Consider the following 15093-nt stretch of genomic DNA (forward strand, 5'->3'; position numbering starts at 1 on the left):
AAATTGAGGCTGGGACTACCAGAGATAAGCTATCTAGTTCTCCCCAAAATCACCGGTTTTGGTTAAAATGAAAGAGTAAGTGCAATCAGAGCACAAGCCAGGGAGCCTTCACGTTTGTGTTTTCAGTTCTCATCTAAGCCTCCTTTAGAACGTTTGAAACAAGTATTGAGATGCCACTTGATTAACAAGACTGCAAGACTACTTCTGCCATTGATGTGCAGAGATTGGAAGCCTGGCAGAGTCGCCTTGGTCATACTCCTAGAGCAGTTTGCTGCAGGGCACCCTTAGTCATCTGCACCATCCTTTCAATGTGACCATTTGCTTGAGGGGACTGAGATGCAATGATAGCAACTTGGATAAGGCTCCTGTCCAAAAATCCCTTAAATTCTGCTGAGGAGAATGCACAACAAATCTTCAAGGTGGCACTATTGAATAATGTATTCACAAAAGGGAAAAAAAAGCAAAAGGAAATTCTGGCATAAACCTATGTGATTTGGGGATATTCTGAATATTCCTGTTTGTCCTGTTTTGTTTTTATTTACATCAGGGTTTGATTGGGTTTGAAGGAGTGGTTTCGGCTACAATCAAATCAGGCATCTATGGTCCCCAGACAGGGCGACTCCTGGAAGAAACAATGCGGACTGTGAGAAAGAGATGGCTGTGGTGACTTACATGCCATATGACTGTGGGAAACTTATGAACCTCTTGTTTTGGGTTTTTTTTATTATTATTATGTTATGTTAGTCACCATCATTAGCTTTTGATGTAGTCGTTCCATGATTCATTGTTTGGGTTATGAACCTCTTTGAGCCTCTGTTTCCTCATCTGTAAGATGGTGATGACTATATCTACCTCATGGAATTATTATAAAGATTAGAGGACATGGCCATAAAAACCTTGTTACCAAAATTGGCTCATTCAAAGTCATTCCATGAAAGATAGACATTGTAAATATTATTATTAAAATCAATACTGGGACACCTGGGTGGCTCAGTTGGTTGAGTGGCCGGCTCTTGATTTCAGCTCAGGTCATGATCGCAGGGTCCTCGGATTGAGCCCTGTCTCTGGCTCTGCGCTCATCCAGGAGTCTGCTTGGGGATTCTCTCTCCCCCTCTTCCCCTGCCCCTCCCCACACTTGTGCTGTCTCTCCCTCTGTCTCCCTAAAATAAATAAATCTTTAAAAAATATTTTAAAAAAATAAAATCAATACTGATTCTTGACTAAGGCTTCTTGATCACTGTCCATGTATGGCTTTTTATGTGTGGCAGGTGTTTGAGAATCTGCAAGCATAGCACCTATGACCAGACTCTGATAAACTACAGTGAGGGCATATTTGCAAACACCAGAATCATGGAACTGAAACGACTGTAGAGCCTATGTATATTGGTTTTTTCTTAAAGGTGCTTATAATTCCCCCAAGGCTCACTATAGCACCAGTCAAATTGGAATTACTCACTGGGCACATCTCCTTATTTCTTGGATACTGTGCTGAATTAAATATTCAAGTTACTGTTCGTTTACATGAATCTAAGGTAAAAATACTCAGAGTAAAAATACATTCTTAGGGGCGCCTGGGTGGCGCAGTCGTTAAGCATCTGCCTTCGGCTCAGGGCGTGATCCCGGTGTTGTGGGATCGAGCCCCACGTCAGGCTCCTCCGCTAGGAGCCTGCTTCTTCCTCTCCCACTCCCCCTGCTTGTGTTCCCTCTCTCGCTGGCTGTCTCTCTCTGTCAAATAAATAAATAAAATCTTTAAAAAAAAATACATTCTTAGCATTGTGTATAATTGACACAACCCATTACTGGACAATAACATAGGCCTCTCCCTTCTGAGATCCCATCGTAGAAAAACATTTTGAAGAATTTGCTGTCATTCTTCTAAGGGTAAATTATGGTATTGCTTTAAATGCCACAGTCACTGAGCTCTAACCATGAGAATCTTCAAAAGGAACTTATGGGCTGTATCTCTGAATGAAAAGTAGGAGAAAATAACTATACAGTTGTCTTTTATTGACCTTTTACTATGGACCACATCTATGCTAAAAGTGTGCACTTTTAGTCATAATCCCCTTTAATCCTCATAGCAACCCTTTGGGGTATGTACTGTTATTATTTCTATCTCATAGGAAACTGAGGTTCAAAAATTCGAGGACTTTGCTAAAGGTTACAGCTAGTTAGTGCTTTATCGGGGTGGGACAAATATGTGTCTACTCTAAAATTAGATCTCAGGGAAAAGGTTAAGCATAAGGTTGTTAATGGCTTGATTTGATTTGTGTCTATTCTGCAGATTCTTATTAAGAACTGTGGAAGGTACACTGAAAGTTGCATTTGTCCAAGAAGTATGTGGAGCACATGTAATTCAAGGATGATGGAGTCTAGGACCTGTGAAAGATGCTGAGCCAAAAAATTGTTCTCCCACCACATCCTAGTTGAAAAGGGATCAAGTTGAGGGATGAAAGGGGATCAGACACACAACCCACCTAAAAGCTCTCCCAATTCCTTCAGAGACGTGATACAAAATCTAAGGCCATGTCTGTCCACAGAAAAATCTGCATCTGCACATGACTCTGCCACTGCCCTCATCCCTGGCCTGGCAACACCCCCTCCCCCAAATGGAGATATTCAGAACCAGAGAGACAATAATGGGGTGAGAAAAATAGATATCAATAAATAAATGGAGACCGTAGATAGGCAAATGAAAGGTGGATCTTTTCTATACAAATCTAAAATTGTACTTGGTCAGAAATCATTGATAAGGGCTTCACTAGATTCTCCACATGAAGGTGAATCAGTAACATTACATCTGAGAAATCTGTCAAATGTTCGATTAATATTTAGGGAACCAAAAACAGTTTCTGCCCTCCTGGAGCTCACACTCTCATGGGACAGACGGACAACCCAACAGGCGGTTTCAGTAAAGAGTGATATATATGGTGTATAATGTAGGGTGTACAGGGGTTATGGAGGCTCACAGGAAGGAAAACAAACTTTTTTGTAGATCCTTGGAGGGTTATTGGAAGAAGAGATATTTCAACTGGGGCCTGAAAGATGAGTAGAACTCAGTCAGTCTAGCAGTGTGAATGGCTGGGTGTGTGCATGGGAGTGGGGAGTGATTGGCACTTTCTTGGTTCCTGGGGACAGAGCAGGACAAGTGAAAACTAATGTACCTCCTTCCCACAGCCCTGGAAGTACAGGGCCCGTGTTGGTTTATACTTAAGTGAGCTCACTGCATCTCTACCCATATCTCCACACTTTTAGAGAAAAGTAGGGAGAATTTGTGTGTCAAGCCCGTTAACAGGGGTATGATAAATGTTTTCAGACAGGAGAGGATAGAGGCTAATTCTTTAAAGGAAAATTAAATGGCTTCGATCTTGCGGGGAAGATGGTAACTTTTCTTAGAGGCACTGGATAGAACCAGAGATTGGGGTCTATATAAAGGCTAGGGAACTGGTGTTACACTCCAATACAGCGCCCCTGAAAGGTGAGGGAGCATCTAAGTGGTATATGGATACATGGATGGAGTGGGGGGCACATAGCATGTGGTCAGGAATGAGCACTAAGCCCTTGGCATTGCTAGCTAAAGTGAAGATCCCTTTGCCCATGCCTCATCATAGAAATATTGGTGCTTTCCATGTTGAACAGACTGCATAGATTTAGATAACGAGTATCTCTAAGATAACCACCATAACTAGGAACAGAGCCCCTTTCATGGCTTTTCAGCACAAAGTAAGTCTGGGATTATTTTAAATTCAACGTAGTCAGGAAAGGGGCTCAAATGATGACAGATTAAATTTCCCAATAGCCAGGGAGAGATGTTTAAACCAGATTTAATTTGAATTAGAGAAATTAAAAAATGAAATTTCTTATTGCTCCAAAATGTGGATATAATTCATAGTAATCTTCTATATATTATACGATTCAAAAGCAGGGGAGAACATGGTGTATGTTGTGAACTGAAAATAATTCAGAACCTTATGGGTGTAATGTCATCTAAGCTACAAGCTGACAAGATTATTTGGTAACAAGCAATGAGAGAGAAAGGAGGTGGAAATTTATCTGAGTAGGCACATCTTAGGCCTAAGACACATCATGTGCAAAATTAGGAGAGTATGGCATATTTGAGTAGCTTAAAGAAATGTGGTATGCCGAAAGTGCCAGTGTGTCAGTAACATTTGAACAACCATATCTGAGATACAGAAGAGAGAATTAGGTTGGAGATTTTATATTTTTCAGCATTCAAATGGTAACAGAAACCACGAGAATATTTGGGAAAAAGGAAAAGGACCTATGACAAAAGTATCGATATTTAATATATCGATATTAAATCGGCAGAGAAGGGAAAACTCCATAGGAGATAGACACTAGAAGAATAGGAAACAGGAGAATGTAGAAACACGGATGCCAAGAAACAACTCTTTTCAAGAAAGGACCGTTTTTAACCTAGTCAGCACCTGAAAAGAGCTCAAATAGGACAAGGAATGAAGACCGTTTGCTCAATTTAGCAATTAGAATGATTTTGGTGACCTTGGCAAGGATGATTTTGGTGTCGCAGTTAAGGCACAAGCCAAATTACACACGCCAATGGGTTTTGGAGTGGATAGACTTGAGGACATAGAGGAAGAAAATGTAGATCATTTTTAAGAGATTTGACTGGGAAGCAAAGTGAAGAAAAAATATAACAACTTGAGAGTGATGTGGGTTTCGAAATTGCAGTCTGGAGACCATATCCCCTTTATTTATCATAAAATTATAATTTATCTTAAAATCGAAATTTTTTCCTAAAAGTCATCATGTTATATAGTGTGGCTATTGTTTCTAAGTGTAAATTAATGTAGTTAAGAATGTATTAGGTGCATAATCTCACACTACGTGTTTTTTGGGGAGAATACATTTATTCAACCTAGATTCATTGACTATGTCGTCTACGCCAAATACTGTACTGGTTGCTGTTGGACGTGGAGATGCAAAAGACAGTGTCCTCACTCCCACAAAGTTCCAAGGCTGTGTGGGACAGATTTGTGTATCAGGGGTCCTGACTTTTCTAGAAACCATATTCACTCCCTGAATTTAGACATGACTGGGCTTGGATTTTGGTCTAGTTAGAACAGAATTCCAGAATTCTACATACACAATGATGTTAAAGTGATGAGTGCGTGACAGGACCTAGAGGATAAAAAAGGGCTCATCTCAATTCTGATTCCCCAGCCTATTTCAATAAGTCGATTTCTGAGCTCTAAATTACAGGAGGCTACCAGAAGAAACTGAAGAAGCTATTAACACAAGAATGTAAGAATACTGAGAACTCTGAAAAACACGGAGCAGCCTTGAACATGTCAGCCGTGGTGGTGATTGGTGGGAGAAAAGCCAGAGAAGAGGAGGTCATATGGTGGCTATCATATAGTAGCAGAAGTCCCCTTTATAAGCACCTGGAGCTGCTCCACTGGTACTTCTAGAGGTAATTGAGGGCAGGAAATGTGGAGGTCTGGTATTGGAATTAATAGATTAAAAAAAAAAAGAACCAGAAAAGTAGAAAATAACATTCTCTTGTTATTTTGATTCCATTCAAGTATAAACCCAGAAACACATGGGTCGAACACACAAACAAATAACCACAACACGCAGCAGAATTAAATATACATTAGCAAGAGGTACAAAGTAATTACAATAAAAAGGAAATGAAGGATGTAATTCCAAATAAATGAACAGAGAAAGCCTTCTGGAGGCTGTGGCATTTGGATATAGTGGAGAGGTAGGATTATTTCTTGTGATCTCATAGTTTAGCTATAAAAGCTTTGCACATAATTGGCACCAAGTGAATCGTTGTTACAGGAAGCCATTTTGGAACAAATTGAGTCAACCCAGAAGAAGGATATGAATGGGAGAAATGGGGTTAATTTGGGAATGCTTCCTGACAAGGGCTTCATACACTGAAAGGATGTTCTGTCCTAGGAAGACGCTAGGAGGAATTACTTCACAGAACAGAAAGCAATGAATTTATTGTAAGTGGAATGTGGGAAGCAGGAGGAAGGGCTGCAGCTTAGCAGGGCCCCCTGAATGGAATTTGAATGTAATTCAGAAAACTGCTATTTGACCTCAACATTTTAGATCCTCAACTATCCTCATATTTTTTAACCTTATCCTGGATTTCATTCATCTTTAAATCATCTGAAAATCACAAACTCATTTCTATTTGCATTCGTGTTCCCTGGATAAAGCCTTGATTCATAGCACAGAATAAGAATCTGACCAAGTCATATTTAGAATATAAGGTTTTATATTTTCAAAGAGACAAAATTTTTAATTTAGAAAATGTTCCTATGAGATGTTGGTTTTTTAACCTGCTTTTACATTTAAATTGGAGTTAATCTATTTTTCCCCATTCAGGGATAAACTCTTTAAGAGAATTTATATCCATTTGAAAATGTGCAGGGAGGATTAATACAGACCTGAATATTTAAAAATTTAAAACAACATTATTAAATATTAACTTATGAATTTCAATTTTGAAGGAAATTTTTTAAGTTCAACTAGCTATTTATAGCAACTGATCATATTTATGATAAAGGCCAGTTCAGAGCAGCTTTATTTTTCTGAAAGGTAGCCAAACATTGGAGGAAAATTTCATTTGAGACCAATTTTCTTCAAGTTTTGAAGTCCCTTTTGTATATATCTGAAATTCTAAACTCCAGTGATTTTTCCAACACTGCTTTAACTTATTTACTTTTGCTCTCCTAATGATTTTCCATTATGCTAGGTTCATAAAACCATCTTTTCTGTACAGAAGGTTGGGTTATAATCTTTTAAATGCTGAACTCTTAAGTGGAAAGATTAGTAATTGCATACCTGGAGAATAATGGGCTGGCAATCACCAGCTGCTTGGCCATTTAAAATTTATACATTTACTTTTGCACGTAGCTGTCCAATTTTCCCAGCACCATTTATTGAAGAGACTGTCTTTTTTCCATCGGATGTTTTTTCCTGCTTTATCAAAGATTAGTTGCCCAAAGAGCCAAGGGTCCATTTCTGGGTTCTCTATTCTGTTCCATTGGTCTGTGTGTCTGTTTTTGTGCCAGTACCATGCTGTCTTTGTGATCACAGCTTTGTAGTACAGCTCGAAATCTGGCATTGTGATGCCCCCGGCTTTGTTTTTCCTTTTCAACACTTCCTTGGCGATTCGTGGCCTTTTCTGGTTCCACACAAATTTAAGGGCTGTTTGTTCCAGTTCTTTGAAAAATGTCATTGGTATTTTGATCGGGATAGCATTGAAAGTGTAGATTGCTCTGGGTAGCATGGACATTTTAACTATGTAAATTCTTCTGATCCATGAGCATGGAATATTTTTCCATCTTTTTGTGTCTTCTTCAATGTCTTTCAAGAGTGATTTGTAGTTTCTAGAATGTAGATCCTTTACGTCTCTATGTCTCTGGTTAAGTTAATTTCAAGATAACGTACGATTTTTGGTGCTATTGTAAATGGAATGGATTCCCTAATTTCTCTTTCTTCGGTCTCATTGTTCGTGTATAGAAATGCAACTGATTTCTGAGCATTGATTTTGCTCACCACATTACTGAATTGCTCTATAACTTCTAGTAGTTTGGGGGTGGAGTCTTTTGGGTTTTCCATATAGAGTATCATGTCATCTGCAAACTTCTAGTAGTTTGGGGGTGGAGTCTTTTGGGTTTTCCATATAGAGTATCATGTCATCTGCAAAGAGAGACAGTGTGACTTCTTCTTTGCCGATTTAGATACCTTTTATCCCTTTTTGTTGTCTGATTGCTGTTGCAAGGACTTCTAGTACTATGTTGAATACTAGTGGCGAGAGTGGGCATGCTTGTCGTGTTCCTGATCTTAAGGGAAAGGCTTCCAGCTTTTCCCCATTGAGAATGATATTTGCTGTAGGCTTTTCATAGATGGTTTTTATGAGATTGAGGAATGTACCCTCTATCCCTACACTCTGAAGGGTTTTTTTTTTTTAAAGATTTTATTTATTTATTCGACAGAGATAGAGACAGCCAGCGAGAGAGGGAACACAAGCAGGGGGAGTGGGAGAGGAAGAAGCAGGCTCATAGCGGAAGAGCCTGATGTGGGGCTCGATCCCATAATGCCGGGATCACGCCCTGAGCTGAAGGCAGACGCTTAACCGCTGTGCCACCCAGGCGCCCTGAAGGGTTTTAATCAGGAAAGGATGCTGTATTTTGTCAAATGCTTTTTCTGCATCTATTGGGAGGATCATATGATTCTTGGCTTTTTTCTTGTTGATATGATCTATCACACTGATAGATTCGCGAATGTGGAACCACCCTTGCGTCCCAGGGATGAATCCCACTTGGTCATGATGGATAATCCTTTTAATGTACTGTTGGATCCTATTAGCTAGGATCTTGCACTACTGGGTATTTACCCCAAAGATACAGATGTAGTGAAGAGAAGGGCCATATGCACCCCAATGTTCACAGCAGCATTGTCCACAATAGCTAAATCATGGAAGGAACCGAGATGCCCTTCAACAGATGACTGGATTAAGAAGATGTGGTCCATATACACAATGGAATATTACTCAGCTATCAAAAAGAACGAGTTCTCAACATTTGCTGCAACATGGACGGCACTGGAGGAGATAATGCTAAGTGAAATAAGTCAAGCAGAGAAAGACAATTATCATATGATTTCACTCATCTATGGAACATAAGAACTAGGAAGATCGGTAGGAGAAGAAAGGGATAAAGAAAGGGGGGGTAATCAGATGGGGGAATGAAGCATGAGAGACTATGGACTCTGAGAAACAAACTGAGGGCTTCAGAGGGGATGGGGGTGGGGGAATGGGATAGGCTGGTGATGGGTAGTAAGGAGGGCATGTATTGCATGGTGCACTGGGTGTTATAAGCAACTAATGAATCATCGAACTTGACATCAGAAACCAGGGGTATACTGTATGGTGAGTAACATAATATAATAAAAAATATTATTATAAAAAATAAATAAATAAAATAAAATTTACACATTTACAATAAGCTTTTTCCTTAACTCTGAAATTTTTACCGAAAGCCTGTTTCCAAGCCATCTCTCCAATGAGAAATATTTACTACTGGCACTTTGTCACTGGAATATTTTATATCGAAATGGTGAAACAGCACGACCAGCACTATTTTTTTAGAAAGCCGCAGCCGAATATGAAGCTATTCCCAGCCGCATAATAGGCTTCTGACAGCGTTCTGTTAGCAGAAGATACGAGGACCACGAACGGCGATGAGATACAGGTACCTTAAGTCACACGTACAAATAAGAGGGGCAAAAAGCAAAGTATCTTGACTACTCATCCCTTTTTGCTGTTGACGGAAGTGCGCACAGAAACCTCTGTCAGCAGAGGGTACCGTTGCCAACCTTTCATGAGGACTTTCCTCCTTGCAGGGCTGAAGGAGAGCGCCCGTCAGTGGCCTCTACCAGCTCCACCACAAATGTGGGTCAAGGAGCCCTCACTGAATTTCAAGTTCCGCTAAAATCAGAGCGCTAATGGAATGACAATTTTTCCAAGCATTTACCAAGAGCCTTGGTCTGTTCCCTTCCTGTATATTTGAAGCTGGATGTATTTCCTCTGCTCTTAATTTCGGTCAGACCCACCTTGCCCAATAAGTGGGGGAAAAGGACCTTGCCTTACCAGGGATCTAAGGAAGATGCCTTTGGAGAACGTCCAAGAAGGATGATAAAAGGGTTTCTCCTAAACCCTTTTTAATTTCTTGGTTCCTGACTTTTCCAGACTGAGCCATAGCACAGGGATGGCTCCTGACATATTTAAAATGTGCTAGAACCCCGAATCCTTGTTCACCTCCTCCTAAATTTCCTAGGAGGGCAGAAGAAAATATGAACATCAAGCCAAACATAGGAAGTTACTTTCTCAAAAATCTCTAGTCAATTAAGAGAACCTCTGGATGGTATTAACCACATGGTATTTTCCCCTTTGGCCTAGTTTTAAGCGTTACAATTGGGACTGTGAGCTTTGCTTAGTTTTGTGTTGTCACTTCTATTTAGTCCCCTCATGAATCTTTCACGAAAAATGAACTCGTTTTAAGATGAAGTGGTGAATTGATGCAGTTATATAATCCAGCAAAGCCATCTAATTTGAGAATATGTCAATTAAAATGTGGCAGGGCCTCTGGCCTTCACAATCAAAATACTAGCCTACTGTTGTGCAGTTTTGTTTTGTGTTTTGTCCTCAGATGCCTTTCATTGAAATGTGCTATTTTTGACTTCCCTCATATCAGAGGTCAACATGTTGTGCTCTGCAGCTTTCATAGAGGAAGATGAAAGGCAAGATGAGAATTGAATTCCGGAGTCCCAAGCATGTGGCCCCAGGCATCCTGGAGTGGGCTGCTCCTTCTCAGGCCGGCAGACAGATGGTTGCCCCAGTGTGGAAATGCAGCTGTGGCCTTGGCGCTAACTGGACACTTTCCAGACGTGTGCCGGGTCACAGAGTCAGTGCTACTCAGGTAAGCATAAGTTTACTGTGGGAGTTCAGTTGTTGCCTAGGCTGTTCCAAAATAAATGTGAAGTTGGAGAGAGTAAGCACATCAAAATTGGTATTTCCAAAAATAATTTTTAAAAATGAACTGTATCGACTTATTTCTGTTCTGGTATCTAAGTGTGATCTGCGGTTGGTTTTCTAACAGAATTAACCCCACGATGATGCACGTTGCAGATAGATTTCACATTCTCAGCATAGGACCCTGATCAAAACGAGTAAGAAAGAGCATCTTTTGTGGCTAAAATGAGGGCAGACATGTCTGTGTTGTAAGGGTTAGAGGTACTGAAATCGGGCGGGTGGGACAAGGCATATTGTTCTCAGCTATTGAATCCTTCTCTCAGAGAAAGGGGACCTTGTGTGAGGGGAAAGACTAATCATCCTCAGAATTCTGTCAACAGATCGGTGAAAAGTCCCCACTGTTATCACAGGGAGTGCGGGAAAAACAGCTTATTGCTACATTTCGATCCTATCTTTCCTTTCCTATCCTATCCTTACTGACATAGGCAAGATTTTTCCCAAACGAGAAAGTACTGAAAATGAGTACTAAATAGCAACTCTTAAGAGAAGCCAGAGAAAACCAACACACTACGGACACGGGGACATGGATACAAATGACAGTTGATTTTCCAACATAAATAACGGAGGACAGAGGACAATGAGTAAACATTTTGAAACTATTGGTAGACATAAACTTAACCCAGACTCTACCTCCAGCAAATAAATATGTCTTTTATAAGTGAAGGCAAAGAAAAGGCATTTTCAGAAGGACAAAAGCTAAGATAATTTGTGCTGAGCAGGCTAGCATCTCGTGAAATGGTGAAACATAATTTTCAGGGTGAAGGAAAATGATGTTAAATAGAATTCTGGTTCCGGAGAAGGAATAAGAAGTAATAGAAAGTGTATATATCTAGGTGAATATAAAACACCTTTAAAAATTTGTCATATATATTAAATATTGATTGTTTAAAGCAAAGTTATAAATATGTACTGTGACTTTTATAGCACATGTAGAAATAAAATCTAAAACAAAAGCACAAAAGATAGGAAGAAAGGTAAATGGAATTACACTATTTAAGTTTGTTGCTTTGTTCTTGAAGTCACTTATTTTTTGAAGACAAACTATGATAACTTAAAAGTACACACTGAAGATTTTAAAGCCAATAAAACAACAGAAAGAGGAATGCCTAAAAAGTTCTCAGAGCAGATAAAACATAATACTAAAAAATAATTGATTCATCCAGAAAAAGGTAAGAAGAAAGAGACAAAAAATAATTGTATAAATATAAAACAAATGCCAACAAATGACATTTAAATCAAAGTACTTTAGTAATTTTATTAAATACAAATGGGTTTAGTCCAATAAAATCACAGAGGTTGTCAGGCTTAATAAAGAAATCACCAATTATATTATAAGAATACAGTTTATACTTAAATATACTGGCAAGTTGGAAGAGGATAGAGTTATACCATGCAAATGCTTATACATAAGCATAAGAAAAATGCTAATAACAAAGAATTCAAGATAAAGATTACTTCCAGATCTAAAAAGAGACATTTCATAGTAATAAAAAAAGATCAATTCATGAAGAACACAATAGTAAATCACTGTGCAACTAAGAAGGATATTTCAAAACACATGGAGCAAAAAATGACAGAACTAAAGAAAGACATCAAAAAATCTACAATCGTAGTTGGATATTTTAAAACCTAGCTCTTAGTAACATATGGAAAAACAGAATAAAAGCCGCAAGTACGCATAAGGATTATAACAACACTATTTACATTATAGGACAGTACACTCAACAAAAGCAGAATACATATTCTTTTCATGTGGACATGGAACAGTCACCAAGATTGAGCATATCCTGGGATTTAAAACAAACTTCAATAAAGGCCAAAGTGTCTACATTATGTAGGATCTAGTCTCTGGCCAAAATCTGAAGGTTGGAAATTACACGGTGTGCTTTTTAACCACAACAGAGTGAAGCAGAAATCAGTTACAATAAGATACCTAGAAAATCCAAAGTATTTGGAAATTAAACAGCATACTTCCAAACAAACACAGATCAAAGGATTCACAAAGAAATTAGAGAATAGTTTGAAGTGAATGGTAATGAAACAATGCTTATCAAATTTTAAAATACAGCTAAAGCAGTGTTTAGAGGGTAATTTGTAGCTTTCAATGAGCATATTAGAAAACAAACTAACAAAAAGGTTATATCTATGCCTTGGACTGAAATATTAAGAGACCTAACATGAGAGTGTAGAACCCTTTGAACCACACACACAGGAGTTCACGCCCACTTGCAGATTCTTCTCTCAAATTTCTCATGAGAAAGAATGGAGACTGGGCAGAGGATGAGAAATCCTCCTTTGTGTACAGTCCAGGGAGAGGAAGATAGCAGTTATGAAGCTCCATAGGAATCATCCTTCTCTATTGCCCTTATGGAATAAAAGTATTAATTCACTTTTGGAATGACAGTAAACTTCATCACTCTCAGGCACAGATGAAAACCAATTATAGCTGGGAGAAGGGAACAGAAAAATCTCTCCATAACCAGGAGAAGGGCAGAAACACATCCTTATCCCACAACAACAGAGACACTCGGCTGCTGGAGGAACAGGATCAATGAGAAGGCCCCACAATGAGACCAAGGGAGACACACAGCCTGCTTGCAACTGAGCCAGGACAATGGAGAACACTCTTCACCTTCTGTCAGGCTAGTGAGCTTTGAGTAACAAGCAACAATCTTTTTTTTTTAAAGATTTTATTTATTTATTTGAGAGAGAGAAAGTGAGAGACAGAACATGAGCAGATGGGGAAGGGCAGAGGGAGAGGGAGAAGCAGACTCTCCACTGAGCAGGGAGCCCAACACGGGGCTCGATCCCAGGACCCCAGGATCATGACTTGAGCCAAAGGCAGATGCTTAACCCACTGAACCACCCAGGCACCCCAAGCAACAATCTTCTGCTGAGAGAGGAGCAAAAGAGACTTACTTTGAGATATAGGCAAAAGAGAAGACGTACAGCTAAATGAGGCGCCGACATTAAGGAAAACTATCTGGAAAACCAAACTGTACCCTAAATACAAAGTAACACTAGAGGAATTTGAAGAAGATGGTGCACTGAAGGTCAGCATTACAACAATAAACCCCTACCCAGTTCAACTACTTAGTAGATAGGTAATCTCAGTCGCTCACACTGAAGACCAAGCAGAAAAAAAGCATGCAAGTCACCTGTTGAAAAGGCAAAGTATATGCATGATCATATGGAAAATTTCTTTTTTTAAAAAGATTTTATTTATTTGTTTGACACACACAGAGAATGAGAGCACAAGCAGGGAGAGCTGCAGCCAGAGGGAGAGGGAGAAACAGGCTCCCCACCAAGCAGGGAGCCCACCGTGGGGCTTGATCCCAGGACCCTGGGATCATGACATGAGCCAAAGGCAAACACTTAACCAACTGAGCCACCCAGGTGCCCCAAATGGAAAATTTCAATACAAATATGGAAATCCTAAGAAATGATCAAGCAGAATAGAGAATAGAAAAACACAATAAGAAAAAAAATGCAATAAGATAAATGAAAAACTCCTTTGTCAGACTCATTATTAGACTTAATGAAGCCAAGAAAAGAATCAGTGAATTTGAAAATAGGTCAGGACAAATCACTAAAAAGTGAACACGAAGAGGAAGAAAAGAGTATGCATCACAGTGGGGGGGGGGGAACAGTATTCAAAACTGTGGGACTATATCAAATGCTCTGAAATATGTGTAATTGGAATCAGAGAAGTAGAAAAGAAAGATAGTAAGGGGTAGAAGAAATATATGAAGGGGAAATGGCTGAGAATTTTCCATAAAGAAAAAAAAAAAACTTCAAACCATGTTTCTAAGAAGCTCAAAGAACACCAAGCAAAATAAATACCAAAATCAACCACACCAAGACACATCAAACTGCTGGGGAAAAAAGAGAAAATCTTTAAGACATTCATTAAACACAAAACAAATAGTAACAAATTTAAAAGAAATGCATATTTTCCCTGTCTGTGAGTACTACCTCCTGTTCTTTCTTTTTGGGTGAATTTCTCTGTTATCTGATAAAGGGTTAATATCCAAAATCTATAGACTTACCAAATTCAACACCCGAAAAAAACAATTAGTCCAGTTAAGAAATGGGCAGAAGACATGAATAGACACTTTTCCAAAGGAGTCATCCAGATGGCTAACAGACATGTGAAAAGATGGTCAACATCACTCATCATCAGGGAAATGCAAATCAAAACCACAATAAGATACCACCTCACACCTGTTAGAATGGCTAAAAAGAATAACAATAATAGGTGTTGGTGAGGATGCGACCTTCATGCACTGTTGGTGGGAATGCAAGCTGGTGCAGCCACTCTGGAGAACAAGATGGAGTTTCCTCAAGAAGTTAAAAATAGAGCTACCCTACATCCCAGGAATTGCACTACTAGGTATTTACCCCAAAGAGACAAATGTAGTGATCCGATGGGACACCTGCACCCCAATGTTTATACCAGCAATGTCCACAATAGCCAAACTATGGAGAGAGCCCAAATG

The sequence above is a fragment of the Ursus arctos genome, chromosome X, assembly GCF_023065955.2.
Source record: "Ursus arctos isolate Adak ecotype North America chromosome X, UrsArc2.0, whole genome shotgun sequence".
NCBI lineage: Eukaryota > Metazoa > Chordata > Mammalia > Carnivora > Ursidae > Ursus > Ursus arctos.